General features: G+C 42.1%; 2 long non-coding RNA genes across 2 annotated transcripts; one reads left to right on the forward strand and one right to left on the reverse strand.

Moving 5' to 3' along the window:
• Nucleotides 1-756: 756 nt before the first annotated feature.
• On the reverse strand, nt 757-26,012 carry LOC144364942 (uncharacterized). Its single transcript, XR_013423098.1, has 3 exons — nt 25,482-26,012; nt 5,838-5,874; nt 757-2,993 (listed from the first exon to the last, which is right to left on the reverse strand). It is a non-coding gene; the product is annotated as an uncharacterized LOC144364942 (long non-coding RNA).
• LOC144364941 (uncharacterized) lies at nt 5,348-12,477 on the forward strand. Its single transcript, XR_013423097.1, has 4 exons — nt 5,348-5,443; nt 10,308-10,488; nt 12,112-12,176; nt 12,291-12,477. It is a non-coding gene; the product is annotated as an uncharacterized LOC144364941 (long non-coding RNA).
• Nucleotides 26,013-27,211: the final 1,199 nt, after the last annotated feature.

Consider the following 27,211-nt stretch of genomic DNA (forward strand, 5'->3'; position numbering starts at 1 on the left):
AGCAAATGGGATGTCTAGGGCCAGCCTGCATCCAGGGCCTAGTAGAGGTGACTGGGCTGATGAGGTTTTCTCACCACAGTCATCCTCTAGTGAGTTAGCCTGGACTCTTGGACATGGTGTCAGGTGGGTTCCAGTAGTAGCAAAGTGTCAAACCCCAGAGTTCACAACCTTTCCATGTGCTATGATCCAGAATCCAGGAATGGCAGTGCACCCCTGGAATGCCATGCCCTGAGGTGTCTTGGAGGGTAAGATTGCAAATTGAAGGCTATTCTCTGCAATTTGTGAGACCCAGTCTTCAAATTAAACATCAAATTGTAAAGGTAAAAATTCTAAGCTGATTCCAAGCTGCAAGAGCTTGAGTTAAAGTGTAAGAGACTAGGGCATTATAAAGCTTCTAGATTACAAGGCCTGGGCTAAAAAGTAAAAGACAATTGTTACAATTATACAAGTCTATTGTTACAATTCCTCTGCTATCCCCGGAATTTGTAATCCCTGTAAAGTTGTTAGGACAATGCGGGAACTGCCTAGTAAATGTCTCTATTGATTCCCTGGTTGTTTAATAGCTAAGGGCTCTAGGTAGCATGGCACGTACGCATCTAGGCCCCAGAACCAATCAGTTTAAATGTGTACCCCACTTAGAAATGACCAATCATCCCTGCCCAAATTGTTCCCGCCAATGTATGTACTAATCATGTTTCAGAATGTAAGGGTCCAGCAGAGCGTCGGAGGGAGAGACCACACAAGAGACCAGCCTCATGCAATTGCAGGGGGAAGTTTTATTGAACCAGCATGCTGGGTCTCAAGGCTCACTCAGGAAGGAAGAGCAGCTCAGAGCCCCAAGCAGAGGTCAAGCAGAGCTTAAGTACACTTTTTGGAGAAGATGGGGGGCTTTGCATACATCAGAACAAATCATCTTGAGGCGCAGGAAAATTGAACAACAACCCTGAGCCATGATTAGTACATCTATTGGCAGGAACAATCTGGGCAGGGGTGATTGGTCACCCCTGAGCGGGGTACACATTTAAACTGATTGGTTTTGTGGCCTGGATGCTTACATCTGAGCTATTTGGAGCCCTTAGCTAATAAACAACCAGGGAATCAATGGAAATATTTACTGGGCAGTTCAGGTATTGTTCTAACAGCTACAGAGATTACAGGTTCTGGGGGTAGCAGAGGAATTTTAACAATACCTGGCCTATTATTATTATTTTTAGCCCAAGCCTTTCAATTTAGAAACCTTACAATCCCCAGTCTTTTACACTTTAACTCAGACTCTTGCAGCTTAGAGTCAGCTTAGAAATTTTACCTTTACAAGAATTGTTGTTCAATTTTCCCGCGCCTCATGATGATTTGTTCTGATGTATGCAAAACCCCCCACCCTCTCCAAAAAGTGTATTTAAGCTCCACCTGACCTCCGCTCTGGGCTCTGAGCCGCTCTCCCTTCTTGAGTGGGCACAGAGTCCCAGCGCGCTGGAACGGATCCCTAATAAATTTCCCCCCTGCAATTGCATGAAGTGAGTCTCTTGTGTGGTCTCTCCTCCGACGCTTCGCTGCACCCCAACAAAATGGGCTGTGAGGGTTGTTCAGTGGTAGAATATCTTGGGTTCAATCATCTGGAAAAACAGAAAAAATCCTGTGCTTTGGAATGCCAAACTACTAGGGAACCTAAAACTTCTTGGAGGAATATGAGTTCCAGGCCACCCTTGGCAATTTTCCTGAATCCTTCTTAAAATGGCAAAGAAAAAGTGTGAAAGATGTACCTCAATGTTACAGTATTCTTGTATCAAAATATTTCCAGTTCTCTCAATTTATAATATTAAAATAGGATTCCTCTCTTATAACAAAATCTTAAAATTCATGCCAAATTTAAGAAGCTGAGCTGAAAAGTTACCTTCAATAACTTACAGCCTAATACTTTAATTCAGAAAATAAGATGTTGGAAAAGCACAAATCTCATTACTTAATGGCATTTCCAGCCCTTCCCCACCAGTGGTACCACTCATCAAGAGAAAGAATTTTCAGAAACAAAGTGCATAAGAGTAACAATGGGTAAGGCTCTCCCTATCTAGGGCCTGCCCTTTTCCTTAGGTTCACACCCTGCTCTTTTTTTTTTTTTTTTTGAGAGAGAGAGAGAGAATTTTTTAATATTTATTTTTTAGTTCTCAGCGGACACAACATTTGTTGGTATGTGGTGCTGAGGATCGAACCCGGGCCGCACGCATGCCAGGTGAGCGCGCTACCGCTTGAGCCACATCCCCAGCCCCACACCCTGCTCTTGACCCTGCTAATTTGCAAGAAAAGGCAAGGGCAAGAGAATATAAACAATTTCCCTTCCCCTCAGTCCTCCACAGGCAAAGATGCAGGCTTTGCACTACAGGCAGCTTTTCACCCAGGTGATGGCTTTGGTGACTCCTTCTCCCTATAGCTACACCCAGTCCTAGCCTTGCACACCAGCACCTGGAAAAGGAAAAAAGTCTACAACATTCAGAAGGCAAAGTTTCCAGGTGGAAAAGAGGAAGGCGGGCTGTGGTTACCTATTTGCATATGAAATTTCCATATGAACTCGCTTTATACTTCCACCCTAAAATTCACCCTGGAAACACCCACCTACTTGTAAGTCTGAGCATGAGATTTTTTTTTTTTTTTTTTTTTTAGTGCATACAAATGCTTCCCATGTGTGGAATGTAAAGACAAAGAAAAAAGCTCCTCAGCCCAAGTTTGAGGAGGAAGAAACACAAGGGCAGCAGTCCATCCATCCTCAGGGTGAAGAGCCACTGGCAGCAGAGGTGCTGTCTGCAGCGCAGAGGAGGGGCTGGAGCTGGTAGCTGAGCAGAAGCAGGTCTGGGTGCCAGAGCAGGCAGTCACCTCCCTTTAGAATGGAGGAACTTGCACCTTGCCCAGCGCTTGAGGGAAGCTCTTCTCTGGCTCCCCAAAGATCTGTCCAGAAGATAGGTGGTGCAGAGATTCCCTTTCATGGCTCTCGGTTGTGTTGCCTGCAACAACATGCAAGGATGTTGGAAAAGTTTGGAAGCGACTTTTTAGCATATTTTGCTTTTAATTCCTTGCCCTCCCATCAAGACACAGAAATACAGAAAGTATTTACTATCTGGGAAACAAAAGCCATTTAAAATTGATATTGAAGTATGATGTTTGGGAGAGAAGATGTGAGCCTTTTTAGGTGCTGTGTAGGTTGTTCTAACTTTAATTAATTAATTAGTCTATTTTTGCAATATTGGTGATTGGACCTAGGGCCTCATAATTGCATGCTAAGTTTTATTCCACTGGGCTGTACCCATTTTCTTTCATTCCTTTCTTCTGTCTCTCTCAGTAAAAATGAACCCAGGAGGTACTCTACTGATTAGCTACATCCCCTTCCTTACATGTGTTTATTATGCATATATTTTTTAATTTCAAGGCAAATTTTCCTTAGTTGCCCAAGCTGGTCTTGAACTTGCCATTCTCTTGCCTCAGCTCTCCTGAATCTGATTACAGTTGGGTGCCACCTTGCCCCCCTACACTCCTATCCCTTTTTGTAGGTTTTGTTTTTTATTTTGTTTTTGTTTTTTTGACAAGGGCTCTTGTTATGTTCCCTGGGCTAAACTTGATGTTACATTCGTCCTGTCTCATCCTTCCATGTCACTTATATTATAGGCACTGGCCTCCCTGCCCTAAAAATTTTTACAAAAGAATAATTTTTGTTTAGATATTTTGTAAGTTTGCTTTCATAGTAAGAAAGCAGAGTAAGACAAGTGTGCTTGCTACTGATGTATTTAATAGACACTCCAGGGTGTATGCTATTGAATCAAACAGAAGAGGCCTGTGATTATGTGAGAATCTGAATTTCAACTGTGTAAAGCGAGAACACGAATATACATATGGTATAGTAGCTCTACTTTTGATGGGAAAAATATACACTTCAGACACCATGGGATCTCTGTGGCAGTATTTCCTAAAAGTGAATATAAGAATAAAGTCAAAGCTGTGCAGCTTCAAAGTAGTATATTCCAAAAAGGAACAGAAGTCAGGGGATAAGTCAATGGTCCTATTTCTGATGACCCTTCTGCTGACCTGCCTCCTGAGCAGAGCTTGGCAGAAAGTATGTGGACTTGCAAAGCAACCCTCTCTTCTAGGAAGGAGCACCTGATCCGTCCCCTTTGTTTATCAGGGAAATACATACAAAACAGTTTTACGGAGACATAAAGAAGAATGAATGTCCCGTCCGGCAGGACACATCAACCATCAACGTGGGCAGCGAACCTAGATGGAGAGGAATGAAGGGACAAGAGACACAAAGGGTGACAGCAAGACAAAAGTTCTGATCAAGCTGCAAACTTTTATTGTTCACACAGGGGTATTTATATTCTGGGGATGGGGAAGCTCTCAAATCATCAATTGCTGGATATGGGTGGGTATTCATATGCTAGGGATGGGGAAGGTCTCCGCAATTGCTGGATGTGGGTGGTAAAACTGCCAGCTGCAAGATGTCTGATGATCCTGATAACCGCAGGATATTCCAGGGAGATAGGTAGCTGCAGGATGCCTTCTGGGCAGGATGTCTCCCAGGGGGCTGTCAGGCTAATCTTTGAAGGAGAATGTCCTTCTAGTCCCCGACAAATGAAATTATGGCTTTTGTCCATAAATGGATGGAAAAGGAGAACATCATGCTAAATGAAAGAAGCCAGACTCAAAAAAATTCAAGGGTCATTTCCTTCATATGTGGCAGCTAGAGCAAATTAAGGGGGAAAAGGACAGTGAGGGGGATTGAATATCATAAAGATATAGGGAAGGTAAGTAAAATAGAAGGGGACCCAGAGATAGGAAAAGAGAAGGAACACGGAATGATTTACCAAAATCACCTTATGGACCTATATAAATGTAACTCCCGAAATCTCACCTTTATGTATATGTACAAAGCAACATCAAAATAAATGATTAAGATGAATAGAGTAGAGGAAGGAAAATAGGGAGAAGGGGGAGGGGAGGGGAGGAAATTGGGAAACAAAGACTAAAAACTGCTAAATCAAATTCCATGCATGTGATTTTGTCAAAATGAACCAACTACCAGGTACAACTCTATTGCTATAATAAAAAAAAATTTTTTTTTAAGGTGGACTGGGAATATAACTCAGTAGTAGTAGTACCCTTGGGTTCAATCCACAGCAAAAGGTGGGTGGGGAGTGGGGAAGGGAGAGGAGCAAAATAACAGAAAAATGATAACTTTGCAGTCCACTGACCTCACCAGTGCTCTGGGAGAAAATTGGCCCGTGGATTAAATACCTGACATGCCTTCAAAGCAAGGGACAAAGTACAGGTTCTGGACTCCTTAACTCAGGTCAGTTAGGCCTGGCTGCTGATGTTCTGATCTGGTGACTAAAGGGAAGAGGGACAGGTTCATGACACTGAAATAAAATGGAGAGACTTTCAGCAAAGAAGTGAGAAACAGGTCAGATTCAAGGGAGCTTGAAGGAGAAGTGGGGGCCCTTTGTTCTTCGTGGAATCAGGAAAAACTTCATGGCTAGGAGATTGAGCTGAGGCTGGAAGGAAAGATACAGTGTAGTTCCTTGAGCAGTGGGAAAAGGGCATGGCCATACCTTCAGCAAAAGCCTGAAGACGGGAAGCCCAGGATGAATAAAGTGTGCAGTGAATTGTTGAGTTTGGCTAGAAGATTCCAAGGGAGCAGTGGAAATTAAGTGAAAGGGAACTGGAGGCTAGGTGGTGGTTTGTCACTTAAGTAGAATTAAGTATTAGGAAGGTCCTAATAGAGAAGCAATGTCATATCCAACAACATGAAGACTGTGGTGAGTGTTTGGGGTGTGGCTCTGAGGTAGAGTGCTTACCTAGCCTGTGCAAGGCCCTGGGTCTCATCCACAGCACCTTAAAAGAAAAGAATAAAAGATTGCAGGCAGAAAATGAGACACTTAAAGCAAAGAATAAGGAGATCTTTGCTCAGAGATTGGCATGCACATTAATCTACATAGTACCCCCTTCAGTTCTGTCCCCTAAGAACATTTGGAGTGGCCCCCTCCTATTTCTGAGATGTACTGTAGAGAGTGGAGAATGGACTGAAGGGAAGTGATGGGGTTGGAGATAAGCACTAAGAGTGAACCCCAACAGAGGTGGCAGCAGGAGGTAGGAACCAGTTGTCTCTGCACCATAAGATAAGTTTTGATAACTGACTAAGGATGGGCTCGGGAACAGCAGAGACTAAGGTTAACATGAGGTTTTCACCCTGGATAAAGAAGCCAGAGGGCAGTTGCATTCACAGAATTCCTATTTGATTTTAATGTGATACATAACAATGGCTGGCATTTATTGAATACTTCCCAGGAGCTAGATAAAGGGTCTTGTCATTCATTCATTTATGTAAATGGTTTTGTTTGTTTAATCCATTTGCTTTGTTTTGCATAGCTGGGGATTGAACCCATGGGTTGCTCATGCTAAGCACAGGCACTCTATAATTGAGCCCAGCCAATGAAATTTGTTTTGGGGGGATGGGTACTGGGGATTGAACTCAGAGGCACTCATCCACTGAACCACATCCTCAGCCCTATTTTCTTGGATTTTATTTAGAAACAGGGTCTCATTGAGTTGTTTATTGCCTCACCATTGTTGAGGCTGGCTTTGATCCTCCTGTCTCAGCCTCTTGAGCCACTGGGATTACAGGCATGCACCACTGTGCCCGGCATGTAATTGTTTTTTGAGTACTTATTGTATGCCTGCATTGTTTCACATGCTGGGCATCTGAACTAAAAACACACATATATAATTATTTCTTTGCCTGGTACAGTGGTGCATATCTCTAATGCTAATGACCACGATAGGTTAGGCAGGAGGATCATAATTCTGAGGTCAGCCAGGCAACTTAGTGAGAACCTGCATTTAAATAAAAATAAGAAATGGTTGGGGACATAGCTCATTACTTGCCTATCAGGTATGAGAAATTCAGCAAAAAGAAAAAAATAAAATAGACAAATGGTAGAAGTAGGTAAAAAATACAAAGTGTCCAGGAAGAAAAGGAAGGAGAGAGAAGACTGGGGCAGAATAGAGGTGGTAAGGAGGAAACCTTGCTCATCTGGGTCATGTGGACTATTTGGAGCATTCATCAGGTTGAATCCTTCCTGACCTCATCTGTCAAGATCCAGTATTAACTACTAAGGTGCCCCAGGGACCTTAACATCTGAGTCTGGCTTCATTTTCTAGCAAGTTTGTTAGTTATGCTGACATGTAATTAGAATATGGAGGGTCCTCTCATTGTGATGATTGGGTTTGCACAACCTAGAATCAAACCAAAGTAAGTATGTGCCTAAGAAGACAAGACTAATTGTAGGAATGATCACACTTAAAGTCATTGGCATTATATCAACACATGAGTAGGAAAATGGATTTTTAGTTATATTCAAATGTCATTTTCTTCCACCACTAGTATGTTCTCCCTGACACATGGCTTGTAATGAAAATCAAAATTCATAGACTTAAATTTTGATCTTTTCCTCTGGTGAAGAAGAAAATGGACAAAAGGAAGATAAGAAGAAGGAAGAGAGGAGCCAGACCAATTCTCAATGATAAATTGAGCAAACCAGAGCTGTAGCTAGCAGAGCTCACAGAATGTCATGAAGAAAAAAGGAAATACCTAATTTAAAATGCTTAAAGTAATTTAATTTCAAAAATTACCAGTTAATTCCACTATTTGTGGAGAGCTGAGACCATGAGGGTCAGAAATACATTGCACTTTATCAAGTAATAAATTAGGCAGATGATGCACTGAATTTTTTGAATCATTATGATTATTATTATAACTCAGTACTGGGAATCAAAATGAGGGCCTCATTCACACTAGGCAAGTTTACTATCACTAATCTATCTATAACCATTTTATTTCAGGTAGTGCCTCCCTAAATTAGGGAGGCTGGCCTCAAACTGGCAGTCCTCCTGCTCAGCGTACTCCCCGAGTACCTGGCATTACCACTGAGCCCCACTTGCATGAGGCACTTTAATCTGTAGAAAGAACGAAAGAAAAGACTTATAGTTACAGGAAAAAAATATATGGCAAAGCAAAAAATAAGTTTTTCTTTTCCTTTGGTGCTGGTCAACAACTCATGTGCATAAAAACTTAGGAACATTCTTTTGAAAGAAATGATCAGAAACAAATGGACTTATAGCAGACTATTCACAGGGAAGTTTTGCTTTGACTTCCTTTTCCTGGGAAGAGAGGTAGCAAACCAGTAATGTTAAAATGTCAGTATTTGTATTTACATTGCATATTCTGTTTCTTCAAATGAGGAATGGTATATCCACTGATAAGGGCCCTATCACTCTAAGTGTTCCCTTAGGAGAGGTGGGAACTGGATGAGCATCATCTGGACCAGCTGCTGCTTTGAACCTATGACAATGCCTTGCAAAATCCCTGAGAACAATTCCCTCCTGTGCTGTCTGGGAAGGGCTCCTGTTGTATAAACACAAACATGAGGAAGGGTGAAATGCATGACTCTGGTAGCTGGGGAACACAGCCAGATATGGGTTAAATAATCTCACGTAAGGAAGGGAAGTATTAGTATTTTAAATCGCATGATAGAAAGCCCAGCTATATTTCCATGCCTATAACCCCAGTGACCCAGGATGCAGAAGCAGGAGATTTGCTGGTTTGTGGTCAGCCTCAGCAAAGTAGTGACACCCTGTCTCTAAATAAAAAGTAGAAGTGTCTGTGGATGTAACTTAGTTGTAGAGCACCCCAGGGTTCACTATCAAGTACCATAAAAAAATATGAAACCATTTATTTCTATAAAACACCTCTTAAAACAACAAAAGGAAAGCTAGGCAAGATAATGCATGCCTGTAATCCCAGCAGCTTGGGAGAATGAAACAGAAGGATCACAAGTTCAAGGCCAACCTCTGCAATTTAGCAAGGCCCTAAGCAACTTAGTGAGACCCTGTCTCTAATAAAAAAAAAAAAAAAAAAAAAAAGCTGGAAAAATGGAAAATGTGAACATGTCACAACTTTAGGGAAAAAAGTAAGGAACCTGTGTGTATGTGTGTGTGTGTGTAAAATAAGCACATGGACTGAGAAAATTAATAGTAATCAGGTTCAAAATGCTTATCTGCATTCATTGTTTACTCCCCCCATGACACACCCAGGTAGCGGTTGTATCTGAGATGATTTGGGACAAGCACACAGGTAAGAAGAGCAATCAAGGTGGGGAGAGCAGGAACCAGGACAGCAGTAGCATGTCTTTTTCCAGAATAGTCTGTAGAGGGCAGTAATGATCACCAGAGTCCTCCCAAAGCACTGGTTTCTATGGGCCCTGGATTAGCAGGTTAGTACAGATAATTAGTATCATGTGATTCTGGTATTTACTCAAGAAAACTTCACTGCATTTTGCCAAGTGAACAGAAATCATTACATGCAATAGAGCAGTTAAGAATTCCCAGGGGTGATGTGTGAGGCCTTGGGTTCAATGTTCAGTAGTACAAACACACAAAGAAACCAAAAAATTTTGACAGTGGGCTGGGAACTTTGCTCACTGTAGAACACTAGTGTAGCATGCTGAGGTTCAATACCCAGCATAGAGGAACAAGAAAATGTTTTATAGAACTATCAAAAATTTTCCTCTTCACCTCTCAAAGAACTAACAATGACAAAGTGGGTGGCATTGGGGACTTGAACCCTGGGACACTGTATGAATGAGACACACTCCCAGCCTTTTTATTATTTATTGACACAGGGTCTTTTATAAATTTCCTGGGATGACCTTGAATTTGAAATTTTCCTTTTTTAGCCTCCCAAGTTGCTAGGCTTGCAGGTGTGCACCTCTGCACATGACTAAAGAGGGTGATCCTCTTAATTCCAGCATTTGCATTCCCTTTAGAAGTAGGATGTATTCTGAATCTTTCCTTTGTCTTGGACTTGGATGTCATTAAAGTCAGGAGACAAGAAGTAATAACATGCTACTTTAAACCACACTCCCCCACCCCCCCACCCCAAAAAAAGGAGGGAAGAGTTGAGAAATCATTTTAAAAACTGTAATAGCAAAACCTGGAACTGTGGTCAGAAGCAGCTCTCAGTATGGCTACTCCCTCCCAACACAAGAAACAGATCAGAAAGCAAGAAAAGAATACGGACACTGACACATCCAGTTACTCGGCAAATAGCAAAGATTTAATCTAGAAAAAGCCAATGAAAAAGCACATTTGTCATTACCCAGAGGAATACTCATGGCCAAATTACTGTAGGTAAATGTTCGGTAATTTGAGAAATAAAACAGCAAGTAGCCAGTTCAGCATCTCATGTCTTCCTTATTCTTGCAAGAAAGCCTGTTGATGAGAAGAGCTGCTGTGATTGGTGGCCTAGGCTGGTAAGAAGTCCACCTGTGGGGAAGATCTAGGAATATGACTGGCTTCAGAAAGAGCTTCCTTCAGACCACAGCTAACATCTACCTTCACAGAGCTGCTTTGGGGAGGAAAATGGACAAGCCTGTGGCTCTCCACAGCAAGGTATGTGGAAACTCCTATAAATGGTGGCAAGTCCCCAGGGAGAAGTACAAGTACCTTGCCAGGCTAAAGATCATGGGTCTACCTGTGGCATGTTGCAGGAAGGTGCTGAGCTGCCACAGCCAGCTAACCACTTGACAAACCATGTACTTAGGGACCAGGTCCTTTGAGTGCTTCCAATGGAACCAAACTTTGAGGTGTTGTTCAGCCTCCTGGGCCACCAGAAAAATCATAGGGTGAAAAGCACTTTAGGTGCCAGCTCTGTGGAGAGGCCTTCAGCCTGGAAGACCTTTGGGCAGAACCTAGAAAAGTCCATACTCATCTCTGAGCTTTGCCCTCTGGTTCATTTTGTCACTACATTATGTGCAGATTTTCAATATGAACTGTGATGATGGGGAGAGATACAAAGGAAGAGACAGAAAATCAGGTAAAATTGTAAAGGTAAAATTTCTAAGCTGACTCTAAGCTGCAAGAGTCTGAGTTAAAGTGTAAAAGACTGGGGATTGTAAGGTTTCTAAATTGAAAGGCTTGGGCTAAAAATAATAATATAATAGGCCAGGTATTTTAAAATTACTCTGCTACCCGTGGAACCTGTAATCTCTGTAGCTGTTAGAACAATACCTGAACTGCCCAGTAAGTATTTCCATTGATTCCCTGGTTGTTTATTAGCTAAGGGCTCCAAATAGCTCAGACGTAAGCATCCAGGCCACAAAACCAATCAGTTTAAATGTGTACCCCGCTCAGGGGTGACCAATCACCTCTGCCCAGACTGTTCCCGCCAATAGGTGTACTAATCATGGCTCAGGGTTGTTGTTCAATTTTCCCGCGCCTCAAGATGATTTGTTCTGATGTATGCAAAGCCCCCCACCCTCTCCAAAAAGTGTACTTAAGCTCTGCTTGACCTCTGCTCTGGGCTCTGGGCTGCTCTCCCTTCCTGAGTGAGCCTTGAGCCCCAGCATGCTGGTTCAATAAAACTTCCCCCTGCAATTGCACGAGGCTGGTCTCTTGTGTGGTCTCTCCCTCCGACGCTCCGCCGGACCCTTACAAAATGATGTACAATCCCCTTCCCTATGTGATAGAGCATGTCTATCATATCATCCAGGAGCATTTTGCACCTGAGCTTTATCCCCAATCTTTTTTTATTTTTTATTTTGTGACAGGGCCACACTAAATTATCCAGGCACAACTCAAGCTTGAGATCCTCCCACCTCAGCTTCCCTAGTCTCTGGATAACAGGTTTGTGTGTGCCAATTCACCCAGAGACCTCTTCCCCTACCCCCACCCCCCCCCTTTTTTTTTTTTTTACATTAGTCTATTTTTCTTCTTCCTTGGAATTGATGAAGAAACTCTTGTTGCATCACCTTTCACAGGTTTCTTCTCTCTCGGGGTGAAGAGTCAAGTATTTGCTGCTGCTTTTTAATTTAAGTTTTATTTTTGGTGGTCCTGGTGGTCAAACTCAAGGTCTTGTGAGTGCTGGGCAAGTGCTCTGCCACTGAGCCACATCCCCTGCTGTCATTCCTGAAATAAAAATCTGACCTCCTTTACATTAAAGTTTCTTTCCTGGGAGAATAAGACCACTGAGACATTTCTCAGGTGTGGCTCATCTGTTTTTGCCTTCTGTACTAGGCTGAGGCAGGCCCTGATCCTGGACAAGCTGACCAATTATCTTCTTAGGGGATGATCGGCCCAGAGTAAGTAGCAACATTTTTTCCTTACTGTAAGTCCAATTTTGCAATACAGATTTACCATTAGTATAACTGATGGTTTTCCATTTTTGTTTGTTTGTTTGTTTTGTTTTGTTTTAGGACAGGTTGGCTGTGCTACCTAGGCTGGCCTCTATCTCCTGGGCTCAAGCGCTCATCCTGGTTTAGTTTGCCAAGGAGCTTGGACTATGGGTGGGTATGTGGGGCCATACCCAGAGATGATTTTATTCTCTTTGAATCCTGTTTGTATTTTTAAATCTCACTTAATTAAAAATTTTATATGGAGAAAGATCTTGTTTGCTACTAAACTCGATGATACATTGGTAGAGAGGAGAGGATGAGTAACTGTGAAGATTGTTTCTCATGGTTTAGGCTTTAGCAATGATGGGGCAGGAGGAAGAGAGAGAGTTTGAGGTAAAAACCAGGCACTTGTTTGATGTTGTAATTTTCTGTTTTTCAATACTGGGGATGAAACCTAGGGATGTTCTGGCAATGAGCTACATCACTAGCCCTTATCATAACTGAATATTAAGACAGGGTCTTGTTAAGTTGCTGAAATGGCCTCAAAGTTGTCATCCTCCTGCTTCAGTTTCATACAGTTATGTATGACCACACCAAGCAACACTTAAATTTGGGGATTTGTATGTAAGATAGTCAAATGGAAGCACACCTGCAATTCCAATTATTTGAGAGGCTAAGGCAGGAGAGAATTGCAAGTTTGAGGCCAGCCTGGGCAATTTAGTGAGACTTTTCTCAAAATAAAAAAATAATAAAAAGTTCTGGGGGTGTAACTCAGTTGTAGAGTGTCTCTGGTTTTCATATCCAAGACTACAGACACAACACACATACATGCACACACACATATATACATATATGTATATGTGTATATATGTGTGTGTGCGCACCCATGAATATTTAAGTAGATATTTGAGGAGACCTAGCATAAAATAGCCTAGGACTTGAATGTTTTAGTACCAAAGATATAAAATATGTGACCAGGAATTGGATTGATAGCAAAAGAAGTCTTATTTCTTCTTTGCAAAACCCAACCTATACCTCTTTTCCACAGGACAGACTTCAATAATTTTGATACTCTTGCAATTTGGGCAGCATCTTGCCAGTGTTCTCCTAAATCATTATGAGTTGCTGGAAAAGAGATGGAAGAATTACTCCTCCTCCCCACACCCCCATACCCCCACAAGTGCTGGGTATGGGACCCATGGCCTCAGGTTCTAGATAATTTCTCTACCACAACCTCAAGACATCTTTTATTTAAAGTGGTCTCTTCTTTTAAATACAATTGATCAACAAACATATGAAAAAATGTTCATCATCTCTAGCAACTAGAGAAATGCAAATCAAAACTACTCTAAGATTTCATTTCATTCCAGTCAAAATGGTACAGAATGGTAATTATTAAGAATAAGAGCAACAATAAGTGTTGGTGAGGATGCAGGGGAAAAGGTACACTCATGCATTGCTGTTGGGACTGCAAATTGGTGCAGCCAATAATGGAAAGCAGTATGGAGATTCCTCAGAAAACTTGGACTGGAACCATCATTTGACCCAGCTATCCTTCCTCAGTTTATACTCAAAGGACTTAAAATCAGTGTATTACCGTGATGTACCACATCAATGTTTATAGCAGCTCAATTCACAATAGCTATGGAACCAACCTAGATGCCCTTCAACAGATGAATGGATAAAGAAAATGCGGTACCTATACACAATGGAATATTACTCAGCCTTAAAAAAGAATGAAATTATGGCATTTGCAAGTGAAATGATGGAGCTGGAGAATATCATGCTAAGTGAAATAAAAACCCAAAAAACCAAAGGCTGAATGTTTTCTCTAATAAGCAGATGCTGATCCTTAATGGGAAGGGGGAATGAAAGGACTTTTGATTGTGCAGAGGGGAGTGAAGGGAGGGGTGGGGGTGTGGGGATGGGAAGGATAGTGGAATGAAAAGGACATTATTACCCTATATACATGTATGATTACAAAACCAGTGTGACTCTGCACTATGTTCAGCCAGAGGAAGAAGTTGTGCTCCATTTGTGTGCAATGTATCAAAATGCATTCTACTATCATGTATAACTAATTAGAACAAATTTAAAAATAAAAAAAATTAAATAAAATGTTCTCTTCTTTTGCTTGCCATGCACAAGGAGCAAAATCTGCCCTTTCACCTACTTTTACTTCTTTACCCATACATCTTATCATTTGATATTGAGGGTAAACTGAGTCAAACTCTTGTATCTTGGATGTGGTATTTAGCTCAGCTGTAGAGTCCACTGTAGAGGCCACTTCTAGGACACACACACACACACACACACACACACAATTAAAGACCTCCTTATCTTTATCCCAATTATGTCTTTAAGTCCTTACAGGTCCTCTTTCTTCCCAAATAATTAATATCATCAGCCCTTTTGTCACTTTCTCTTGACTGTGAAAAGAAATGCAAAATGTGGCGTTAGCGATATCCTGCTTACCAGGGATAGACATATTCATTACTAGGAAGAAATCCATCTTTGCAGTGACCCCAGGTCCAGCTCCCCTGTGGCCGCCACTGCCCCCAGTGTGCGCCTTCTCCACCCACAGACTCCAGCCGCTTTTTGGCGCGGTCCCTGATCTCCAGTTTTCCTTCTACCCCGCTGCAGGGGATCGCCTGCTTGCCTCACCAAGCCAGAGGCATCTGTGGCCACTTGCTCTGAGATCACCACCAGGGACTTAAAGGAAGTCGTGGAGGAGGCCGAGAAAGGAAGAGAAACCTGCTAAAGGGAATGCTAATGAGGAGATGCAGCTGGAGGCTCCCAGCGAGGCAGGGAAGCAGAGGGGGAGGCGCTGAGGAGGACGAGGAGACGGAGACCAGGACGCCTAGGCATCCAGGCCAGGGGACCTGCAGATGACCAGGAGAACGGTGTTGATGCCAAGAAGCGTAAGAGGGATGACGATGACGAGACAGCAGCAAAGGAGAATTCAAACTTAAACAAGGAAAGTCCCAGAGACTTCTTCACTCTCTACTTGCTTTCTGGGAATCTAATGGAGGTCACCTGGAGGGCAAAGCCCGCCCACCCACCAGCGCCACCTGCCGATGGCATATGCTGTCCACCACCCCACACAAAACACAAAGTGAGTTTGCAACAGGGGAGGGAAAACAAGAGCCAAAACCTCCGAGGAGGCCCTGCTTATATTTTCCCCCTTAAACGTACTTAAAAAAAAAGGAAACTTTGTGTTGTTATTCACATTTTATATTTTTATACGAATTAGTAGGGGCCATTCATTTTTACTGATCTTGAATGACCAAACCATCCTTGGAATGGTTCTTTCTTCTACTTCTCAGTTTACTTTTTCTGTGACCATGTTCCTTATAATGTCAAAGAAGGAAAAAGAAAAGAAAAAAAAAAACTTGTTAAAAAATCAAAAACAGCAACAATAACAACAAAAATCTGTTTCCAAATTTTCCAGTAAGTTTTTTTGTGTGTGTGTGTATATGTACTTTAGCTGTAATATAAGTACTTGCTTTATATGAGATTGGTTAAAAAAGCCAAAGATAAAATGCCTTGGTTTTATTGTGTGTGTTTGTTGTTAATTTGTTTTTTGTCTATGAAGCTGCTTTTATTTGTTGGACTGTTGGATGTATGTGAGTCAATACTGTCCAAAAATAAACCAGAATTTTATTTTGCCATGTTTTTCTAACAAACTTTGGCATATAGCTTAAATTTAGAACACTCCTGGTTCAATCACCAGTAACAGAAAAAGTAAAATGATTTTGTAAAGCCATAGTATTTCCATTATAGAATCTATCTTCCCATTAGAGAGTTTATTTATGTAGAGCTGCTGGGGATCAAACCCCAGGCCTCATACACACGAAGCACAGCCTCTATCACTGACTTATATCCTTACTCCCAAATCAGTAGTTTATAAATACAGGAATAAATAAAAATTACTGATCTAATCAAACTAGTAGTAGGAGATGGTATCTTAGATGGTGACTACAAAGGTACACACACTAGAAATACAATTATTATGTGACTGCACAATTCACGTTGAAGCCCTGACCCCAATGTAATGCTATTCTGAGAATGGAGCCTGTTACTTTAGAAGTAATTAAGTTTAGATGAGGCTTAAGGGCAGGGTTCTAATGATAAGATTATAAATGTTATAAGAAGAAACAAGAGGCTAGGAATAGATCTTCATTCTAGAGTGCTTGCCTATCACACACAAGGTCCTCAGTTCAACCTCCTGTATCACAAAAAAGAAGAGAGAGAGACTCCAGGTAGCTCTTCACATTGATCTCAAATTATTCTACCACCTCACCTCAGCTGCTGATAAGCTTAAATTCACAGATGAACTCACTTTTCCTAAGATTTGCCAACAAACCTCATCATCACTTCTCACACTGTATATAAATCTAATAAAAACAGATGACTGGTTTTTCTATATGTAAACAGGGCATGAACAAACCAATGACTCTTTAGTTACTATTAGCTTAATATAAAAGTTGAACAAAAAGGTGGTCAATGTGAAAGAAATTCAGAAGAAGTAATTTTCCAACCAACATAATGACTAAAGCCCATTTAAAAAAAATACATTTCAAAACACAACATATAAAGAACTGGGAATGTACCTCAGTGGAAGAGTGTTTGCACAAGGCCCTGGGTTCAATCCTGAATCCCAGTATCCTCTAATTAAATGAAATGAAAAATAAAATAAATACAATCTTATCTTTGGTTTCCAAGGAAAGTTTAATATGATCAAAAAAGGATAAGAATTATTCTAGAAATTCCTTCTTGTTTTGTAACTGAACAGTCAGATAATTAGAAAGAGTTTTCAAATGTAGCACTACTCAATTTGTAAAAATCAAGTGAGACTTTATATATAATGGCCAGATGCTAGATGCTATCTTGGAGTCATCTCTTCTGTTCTGATATGTTGATGAGATATAAGAGGTACTTACTGGGGGCATGGAGTTGACAGCTCAGTACAACTCAGATCTTTGTTGGATTCAGCAAGTGTCAGAGAAAAACATTTTAGGAGGAGAGGCAATGTTTTATAACCAGGTAGATGTTAGGTGCAGGGCAGGCTGAACTAAGTTGTCTACAGGGCAGGCTGAACTAAGTTGTCTACAGGGCAGGCTGAACTAAGTTGTCTACAGGGCAGGCTGAACTAAGTTGTCTACAGGGCAGGCTGAACTAAGTTGTCTACAGGGCAGGCTGAACAAACATTAGCTGCATGATAATGTGGGCACTCAACCCCCCCCCTTCTGCCTGGTCCTTTATCACCTATTTGTGTCAAGGCTGAACACTCAATCCCACTCAAGGCTGAACACTCAACCCCCACCAGTCTAGCGCAATAGAAACCCACATCTGACCCCTGTCCCATCTGCCTGAAGGCAGAAGATGACACCCTTAACAACTACTGTGTGATCCAATCATTGTACACCAACAAGGGAGCTTGCAGACCCAAAGACCCCATTAGATTTTGGCTATAAAAACTCCCTCCTACAGGGCCCCTCTCTCTTGCTTTCGCTCTCTCTTGTTCTCTCTTTCTTCTCTGGTTTCGCTCTCCCTCTCCCTCTCTCCTCTCCCTCCCCTCTGCTCCTCCCACTCTTTCTCACTCCTCTCTTTTCTCCTCTTTTGCACTGCTGCAATAAAGATATCTTGGTCACTCTGAGTGTTGTGGTCATTTTCCTTTCAGTAGAAATTGATATTTGACTTCCCATGCATCAGCATCAAGTCCAACCTTCCCTACTTCATAGCTCCATCTTTTCTTCCTATCTTATCCTTTGGAATCCTGAAGAGGTAGTAGCCTGCACACTCTATATAGTTCAGTAAACTCCTTTTGTTGATGATTTTCCTGCTTCCTGGAGCACTTCTCTCTGATCTGCAGGTTTTTACTCACCCTTGAAGATCCAACTCTGTTGTTCTTTCTTCCAGGAAGGTTTCAACAAATCCCCAAATTACTTGTTCATGTTTGTCTTTTACTATGATTTAAACACTATTTTGAACTCTGGGGCAGAGGTTGTTTGATTATTAGCAATTCCTGTGGCACAATTCCTGGCAATAAGGAGCAACTACTTCAGCACCAGGAGACATCCAGAATGACTCTCAGACTTGTGTCTTAGCAAACAGTTTAGCAGCCTACCTTTCATCTAGACATTGGATCACAGGCAGTCAGGACTCTGCATTAATTTTAATAATAGAGAGTGGAGGCTTATATTAGAGTAATAGCAGAAAATTCTGAGAGAAGGGGAAGAGATCTATTTAGATAAAATACATTTAGGAATGAACATGTTGAAATATATGCAGTACTTAATGAAAGAAAAGGGAAGGGAAGATGATGAGATAGAGTCAAGCAAATAAAAAATTATTATGTAGGTATGGGGTAAGACAGAAATGATGTAGAATTGGTATTTGTAGTTTATGTTCTTCATAGGTCAGCATTATCTTAGCATAACTAAAGGGTTCTCCTGATGATAAGCATAAGACACTCTTTATGTGCTGCATTTGGTTGTGAAGGGCTCCTTGTTAATCTTTATTATTCATTATAGTTCAAGAAATGGGAGATTATTATTTGTCACCAACATACTGATGAAAATGAGATCTTGCAAGAGATGAAAGCCAGTAAGACTGTAGCTGCAAAGGTCTCTCATCAATCATCAATACTATTAAAATCAACAGCATGGTTTCAAATACTTTTTACTCTTTAGTTGTTGTATTTGGTTTCTTTACAATTATGCAATTTTAACTATACTTTATTGTATGTTTCCTCAATTACTTATTAAGGTGGGATCTCACTATATTGTTGGGGTGACCCTAAACTCCTCGATTCAAGTGATCCTCCTGCCTCAGCCTTGATGGGACTATGTAAACTTGCTGCTGAGCTACACCACAGCTCCCTTGAATCAATTTTAAAACAGTCGTTAGATTCTAAATTACTTCTCAAAGATTCAGTTACTAACCATTGCCTATTGAATAAAGTCCCTGCTTCATGGCCATTCATGATCCCTCACGGTCCTGCCCAATTCAGCTGTCTATTTCTCATGTGCTCTATACACTAACCAAGCTGGTTGCTTGCTCTTCCACCCTTTCTCAAAGCTCTGTGCTTTCAATGCTAATGTGTCTTCAACTTGGCCTTCACTGTCGAAACCTTCCCACCCTCCAGAGTCCAGTATACATGCAGCTTTGTCATCCCCCACATTCTCTTACCTCCACCCAAAGAGCTGGTTTTCCCATCTGAACTCTTATTGGCACTTTCAATAGGGCATAGTGGAGTTTCTCTACCCTACTAAGGATTCAATGCCCTGAATCAATTCAATACAAGGTTTTGATTTTGTGTTTTCTGCTATTTTGTATTAATTAATTCAGGCCAATTTTGTCCCTCAGGGAAAGGTAGAATTTTTGTCTTTTCATGCCTGAAGTATATGGTGTCATGCTGATAAGAAGTCATCTTGGATTTACCTTAGTCAATGTAGTAATATTTTTTTTCCTTTTTATTGAACCTTTATAGCAAATCCCAGACACCATATCATTTCTACAATAAATACATCAGAGTTCTTCTCAATAGCATGTCATCACAACAAATCTGCGTTACAGTTAATACCCACGTCCTGTTTCAATTTTCCATGATTGTCTCAAAAATGACTTCTTATAGTTGGTTTGCTAGAATCAGGGCCACCAGCCCACCCTCTGACATTTCTCTGTCCCTCTGTTTTCCTGGAGAAGTGTTTGTCTGACAACATCTTTCAGGGGTCTGGCTTGGTGCTTCCTCTTGGTGGGATGAGTTGGTCCTCTGCACCCTGTTTTCTGTGAACTCATTTTGAATTCTGTTGTTAACTAGAGTTATCATATTTTTAGTACTGGAGATTGAACACAGGGTCTCATGCAAGAGTACTCAACTACAGAGCTACATGCCCAGCCATTTAAACTTCTAGACATTCTTGCTAAGTTCCTGAGGCTGGCCTAGAACTTGTAACCCACCTGCCTTCTAGTGCCTTTAATTTCAGGTGCATACCACTGTGCCCAGCTATTAACTAGAATTCTTAAAAACCATAAACCTCCAGTTATTAAGATGACCTGAGGGACAGTCAGGATAAGTACTTGGTCCCTTGATCAGCTATTGGAATATGGCACTGCCTCTGTGAGTTTCACCTGGCATACTTGTGTTTCTGACTGGGTAAATAGACACCCTAAGAAGAAGCTCAACATGAACAGGGCACCCTCCTACTACACTAAGATCCAGCCTTACTTTCCAACTCCAGCAGCGACCAATCTGATGATGACAGAGCTGGGTAGAGAGAGCTTCTGCTGTGATGGCAGGTGTTTGTCAGTTCTTGCCCACTAAGGGAGTAGACCATCCCAACTCAACCAGAGACTTTCCAGGCACGTGAAGCTATCCATCAGTCATAAAGTCTATGACACAAGGAAGTACTCTGGGGTCTTGTTTACCAAAGGGCCCTAAACCCAAAAGTGTAGAACAAAAGAGTCCCAGCATGGCAGTATCTCTATGACTCTTGGCTCCACATTGGAATGCAGGGATGGTAAGACTGGTCCATTCTTCACCCCCAGACTCAGAAGCAGATGCTTAACTTCTCCTTCACCTCCCTGAATGGACAGCTATGATCTGAGGCAAAGGCACATACCGTGACCCTGGGAACAGCCTTCATAGGCATAACCTATGAGCAGAAATATACAGAAGCAAAGATGCAATGCTATTTTTCCAAAGACCCATCACCCAAGTCAGATTTTTTTGCTTATTTATTTATTTTGGTACCAGAAATTGAACCCAGGGACACTTAACCACTTAACCACATCACTAGCCCTTTTTATATTTTTATTTTGATATAGGGCCTAAAATGCTGAGGCTGGCTTTGAACTCACAATCCCCCTGCCTTAGACTCGGGGAAACTAGGATTATAGGTGTGCACCACTACTGTTGGTCCCTAGTCCCTTATAGTCTGAGAAGCTGTGCCAAATGAACAGGACTGTGAATGTGGTTTGAATAAACTTGTGAGTCCCCCAGATCTTGTGCTTTGTAACCCACACAAATACATTGCCAAACACAGTGCTCTAACCACACTCTGACCTAGCAATCAAGTCTTTTGCTTCTCTGCAAACCACAAATCTGCCTTATACAGACAGATGGAAGAAAGGCAGATGATCAAGAATAGGGAAGAAGAAGCCAGGGAAGAAAGAAATTGAAAGGGCACCTGAGTGACATTGGGGCTAGGGAGAGAATTCAAATTCCAGCCTTGGACACATGGTAGCTGAACTTACCCTCTGAATACCCCCTCTGAACATACCCTCTGCAGTTCCCTGGGGCCTGGTACCTGTAGAGTAGCCACTGAAATCTCTGCTGTTGTACTCGAATTCCCTCCTCCAGATGGCAGTTCACCTGGTAGAACAATTTGTGGGATTAAGGGGAGCTCTAAATGACTGCATGGAGGATCAAGAATTTTTCCTTCCAGGCTCAAGTGCATCTGCCCTGGTAGCTGCTCCCTAAGGCCCAAATATCCAGCAAAGTGGGGCACCTGACAGACCAGGTAAATCTAGCCCTCATCCTCTTTGTGTTCCTTGATGCCACAGGAAGAAGTCAAGGTGGCGGAAACCTCCCCACAGCTCACACACCCATGGAAACCCTTGGTCAGCTGCAGCCTCTGGTGGGTGCTGAATCCCCTGAATACCTTCCTCAGTTGGCACAGGCATGGGGCTTCTCTCTGCTGTGAATCTACCAGTCAAGGAAGGCTTGAAGCACAGAAGAATGGTTCTCCCCAATGTGCACCAGCTGGTGTTGGTAAAGGATGGACTTCTCCTTGAAGGCCTTTGCCCAGTCAATGCACACGGAGGCCCAGGGCTGTGTGTGGATTGGCAATGCTGTGCCCAACCACCCAGTTCACAGTTGGCGGACTTCTCACTCTGATTTCTCTATGGCACAGGAGGTTGGAATGCCAGCAGAAGGTCTGGCTGTATTTGAAGCAATCAAAGGACATTTTCCCTGTGTGTCCTATTTTTTAAATGGCCACTAGGCTATGGCAGTTCAGCCCAGCCAGCTCTGTACCAAGCCATGGATGAATTCATGATCTATGGCCTGGTGAGAGATCATTGTGCTTCTCCCTATGGCCTGGCCACTGTATGCAAAACTTCCCACACACCTGGCCCTGTAGAACTGTGGGCTTGTCCACTTTTCTCCCTAAAGTGGCTCTGAGATGCTGCATATTTGCAGCAGTCTGGAGGAAACTCTTCCTGAAACCAGCCACATTCTGGGATCTTCCCCACAGGTGGCCTTTCTCGTAAGCCTAGGCCAGCAAATCAGCTGACTTTCTCATCAATCTCTTCTCATCAACAGGCTTTCTTGCCCTTTCTTTGGGATATGCTTCCTTCCAGCCAGAGAACTCACACCCTCCTCAGCCTGAGGCTCCTTGTGATCCACCTAGGGATCTCCCAACTTGTCTTAGATTCACACAGCTGCTTGATATCTCTTCCCAGAGGAGCTGGGTGGGAATTCTCTCCCTGCTTCCCCAAACTCTTGTCTCTCCCAATCCAAGGCTCATTCTACTGCTGCAGGTGAGATTCAAGGTCTGGTTTGGGGCCTCAAAACCCCAAAGCAACTCAGCTCCTGAAGTGGTCCAGCATCAGGTTCCAGTAGAAGGCCCTGTGGCCCAGGTCAGATGCTCCACTCTTCTCTTGACAAGCACACGGCCTCAAAGGTCACTGGCTCCTGAAACACAGGCAGCTCCAGGACTGTCCTCTCATGTTTGTAGGATCAGCAATGGCCACACCCTGTCAGGAAATCTCAGGTGTCCAGAAGCAGCTTATCTTTGCAAATGAAAGGATAGTGCTCTGTGCTATTCAGTAGTGGGACTCTAGGGTTGGGTCTGGGGGGGTAGTACTATTTGATTGGGGATTGGGTGAGTCTGAAGGCTCAGGGACTGTGGAGTCTAGCTCCAGAAGACCTTGCCTCATCCCAAATGACCAGAGCACATTGGGAGAGGCTGGGAACAGCCCAGGATAGAGACCCCAATGGGGCTCCAACTCGCCTGCTGCTCTGCTTCCATGCCAATAAATTATTTTTAGATCATATTTACACTAAAAATTCTATACTTAACCTGATCATGAAGACTTTTAAATACACTTTTTTAAAATGAAATTTTTAAAATAAATATCTCTAAAGCAATGCTTTCAGAAGTTGGTCAGAAAGAGATATGACTGTGTTTGTGACTTACAGCTTCATCATGCATGGATTTATTTGTTATTTTTTGCTTGTTTGTTTTATCTTACTGGGAATAGTCAGGCGTAAGGCCTTTTATTTCTGAGTCCTCTATATTTTCTATCAGGAGAATGATGTTATACTCTTCTGAACATGAGCTCTTGGCCAGCATCATAGAAAGAATTTATTTTTGTTTACTTCTATATTTTCTGTCATTGTAATCTTCCTATACATTAAATTGCCTTATGGAAGCAGGGCTCAGTGGTTCTAGCCAATAATCCCAGCTACTCTGGAGGCTGACTCAGGAGGATTTGATGCCAGCCTCCCTACTAACTCCGGGAGGTGCTGTCTCAAATAAAATAAAATGATTGTGGGTGTAGCTCAGTGGTACAGCATTTGTCTAGTGACCAAGGACCTCCCTTTGATTCCCAGTAATATTAAGTGCCTCATCTGCCTAATTTATTAATTGATAAAGTGCAAATTTATTACTGACACTAATGATAGTGTCAGTACTCCAAAACTAGTGGATTTAATTGGTAATTTTGAAAATTAAATTACTTTTCATCAGTTATTTCTTTTTTCTGGATGATGTTCTATGAGCTCTTCTTGCTGCATCTCTGGTTCGCTCCATTTAGCATTGAGAATTGGTGTGGCTCCTCTTGCCTTCTGTGCTCTACCATTTGTCCATTTTCTTCTTCACCAGAGGAAAGGATCAAAATTCTAGTTTATGAACTTTGCTTTTTCTTACAAGCAGAGTGTCAGGGAGAATATACTGGAGTTGGAAGAAGAGAATTGAAGATAACCATTGAGGCATTTTCCTATTCATGTGGTAAGATTATGCTGTTGACAGACTTGTTTTCTTCTTCAGCAAATACTTATTTTGTGTGACTATAGATTTTGCAAACCTGCTTATTACATTGAGAGGACACTGCATACACTAATAGCATGTCAGCACAGCTACCAAACTTGATAGAAAAAGAACCCAGGCTCTAATACTAATGTGACCCTGAGCACATCAGCAGGTTGTGCCCATCCTGAGACCTGAGGTCAAGAAGGATGTGCCCTGAAGGGTGCAGTGGTGCAGTGGTGCACCATATAATCCCAGCAGCTTGGGAGGCTGAGGCAGGAGGATCATGAGTTCAAAGTGAGCCTCAGCAACTGCAAGGTGCTAAGCAACTCAGTGAGACCCTGACTCTTAAGTAAAATACAAAATAGGGCTGGGGATGTGGCTCAGTGGTCGAGTGCCCTTGAGTGCAATCCCTAGCACCCCCTCACCACAAAAAGAAGGATGTGCCCTGCTGAATGCACCAAATAGTCCATTTTACTTAAGTGTCCTGAGTGTCATGCAGTGGAGGAAGCATTTTATCTTAAGCAAAGGAGTTTTGTGGGATTTAAAAAATATTAAAACATTGAGAAAACATTCCCTGAATTAAAGTCAACTCCCAGTTGTATCCATACTAAGATTGTATTATTGGAGTGAAATTCCTAACTCCCAGGATATACCCAGGATGTGATGACTGATGTTTGAAGATGGGAATATTTATTCTTGATACAGTTGAATTTTTGTAGATGTTGTTGTTAGCTTGGGAGAGATAACTGTGCTTTCTACCAAAGAATGTGGTCTGAAAGACATTAACACTAAGACCTGCAATACACTATATGAAAATGGTGACTGCCATGTTAATTCAAGAGAAATTCTGGCAGCTGGAGATTTTGAGGACTGGAAGCTGCATGCTAGCAATTAAACTTGTGCATGTTGCAGTGTATAATAACAAGGCTGAGAATCCTTGCTATTTGAGAGCACTTTTCCCTCAGGTTAGATTGGACTATTGCATTGCAATGGCTCCTTTGGCTGAAGCAATCTCCTCTGGTGAGAGTGTGATTGTCATGACTGATGCATGAGTGAGGGAGGACATAGGTATGAGTGGGATTCAGCTTGTTTCCAGTGAGATATGGATCATTATTAAAAAAGAAAGTCCACTCTGAAACATTCAAAATAATACCATTATATTAGCCAGGATTCTCTAAAGGAACAGAATCAACAGTATGATTATAAAAGGGAATTTATTAGATTGGTTTACCTGACCAGAAGCTGGATAATTCACAATGGCCATTGCAGGCTGGAGAGCTGGAGGAAGCAGGAGCCATGCTGAAGCCTCAGAACAAGAGGGATCAAAGGTACTACCCCAGTCTGAGACCAAAGACTTCTGGAAACTCCCTGGAGAATCACTGGCAGAATCCATTTTGAAAAAGTGAAGGAGCGAAAGTCTAATATCTTCAAGGAGATCACAGCAGCAACAAGAACTCATTCAAGAAGAATAAACTTACATCTGCTGGGGCTTCCTTATTCTTCCAACTTTTTTCATTTAAGCCAAGATCTTATTGGATGGTGCTGCTCATGCTTAGGGAGTGCCTCCAATTCAGTTCGCTACCCCACATGTCAATCATACCTAGACACACCCTCATTGGTACACTCAGAAGCTTATTAATCTTTGGCATCTCTTCATCCAATCAAGTTGACAATTCAAATAAATGATTACAATCATTGTTGGAGTACTCATGTCACCTGGGGACTTGTATACTGCAGGCAGTATCTCTTTGCTTTTAGTGTTTGTAACTTTGTGCCCACATCAGACTGATCCCCAGCCCTAGTGTGGTGTATATTTAATGCTGATCTGTGTAGATGATTTACCTTTTCTGGTGAAATTTAACTCTCAAAGAAATAGTAAAGGATTTTTACCAGAATAAATTACTTATTACAACTTTATGTCTCTTGCTCATATGTTTCCCCCAAAGCATCAATGCAGTTTTTCTCTTTTGCTTCATTTTGTTTACTTAGGTAGTGGGGTTTGCATCCAGGAGTGTTCTACTACTGCCAGGCAGCCCCACCCCTTTGACTGTTTTTTAACCAGGGCTTGATACTTTGCCCACACTGTCCTGAAACTTGCCATTCTCCTGAGTAGCAGTGACTTCAGACACGAGTCACCACACCCAGCTCAAAGCATCAAACTTGCAAAGCAAGAGCTTTACTGCTAAAGGTAACACATGGGATGTGGACCCAGCACCTATGGCCACACTTCTGAAATGAATCCTGTGAAATGTCTCCAGGTGGAAACAGGCAAGGGCTGTGCTATTTCTAAACTGAAGCTTTTCTTCCCTATTTTGGCCCTACTGATGTGAGCTGGGTTTCATGTCATTTGTATTTATATTGGCTGTGTCCCTGAGAAAGGGAATTTTAAAGTATAAGTTCTCATTGTTCATGTCTAGAAGCTTATTCCATCCTGAGGAAGATTCCAGGCATGGAAGAACTCAGGGCAGATTGACAACTTCTGTATTGAGGATGGAATTTGCCATGGCTGAGAATAGCACCTTTGTGCAAAACCTCTGGGCCATGTGACCAGGCATTACACAGGTCATTTCTTCCTTGGTATTCAGAAGTCTCCTGTTGTGAATGGAAGTTTTCAGTTGTACAGGGTGTGTGCGTCTTCTTCTCAATCCTTGCTGTCCTCTAACAGGATACTGCCTGCTGGGAACACCATGCCTGGAGAAGTGTGTTTTTACAAACAGTCATTTAAGAAACAACAACCATGAACTGTGAGTTTTCTTCTTCCATCACTGTAAACTCATATGACAGAGCCATCATCACTGTCTGCATTGGTTCTGTGTAGGGAAAAGCCACCCTGGGCCCTCTGCTCTCCATCTACCTGGTCTACCTATCTGTGGGCAGGACAAGGATTCTCTCCAGGTACCAGGAGAAAATGCTCTTGGAAGAGCAGATCCAAGAAGTCCATACCAGGGCCCACAATGCATC

The sequence above is a fragment of the Ictidomys tridecemlineatus genome, chromosome 6 (genome assembly GCF_052094955.1).
Source record: "Ictidomys tridecemlineatus isolate mIctTri1 chromosome 6, mIctTri1.hap1, whole genome shotgun sequence".
Taxonomy (NCBI): domain Eukaryota; kingdom Metazoa; phylum Chordata; class Mammalia; order Rodentia; family Sciuridae; genus Ictidomys; species Ictidomys tridecemlineatus.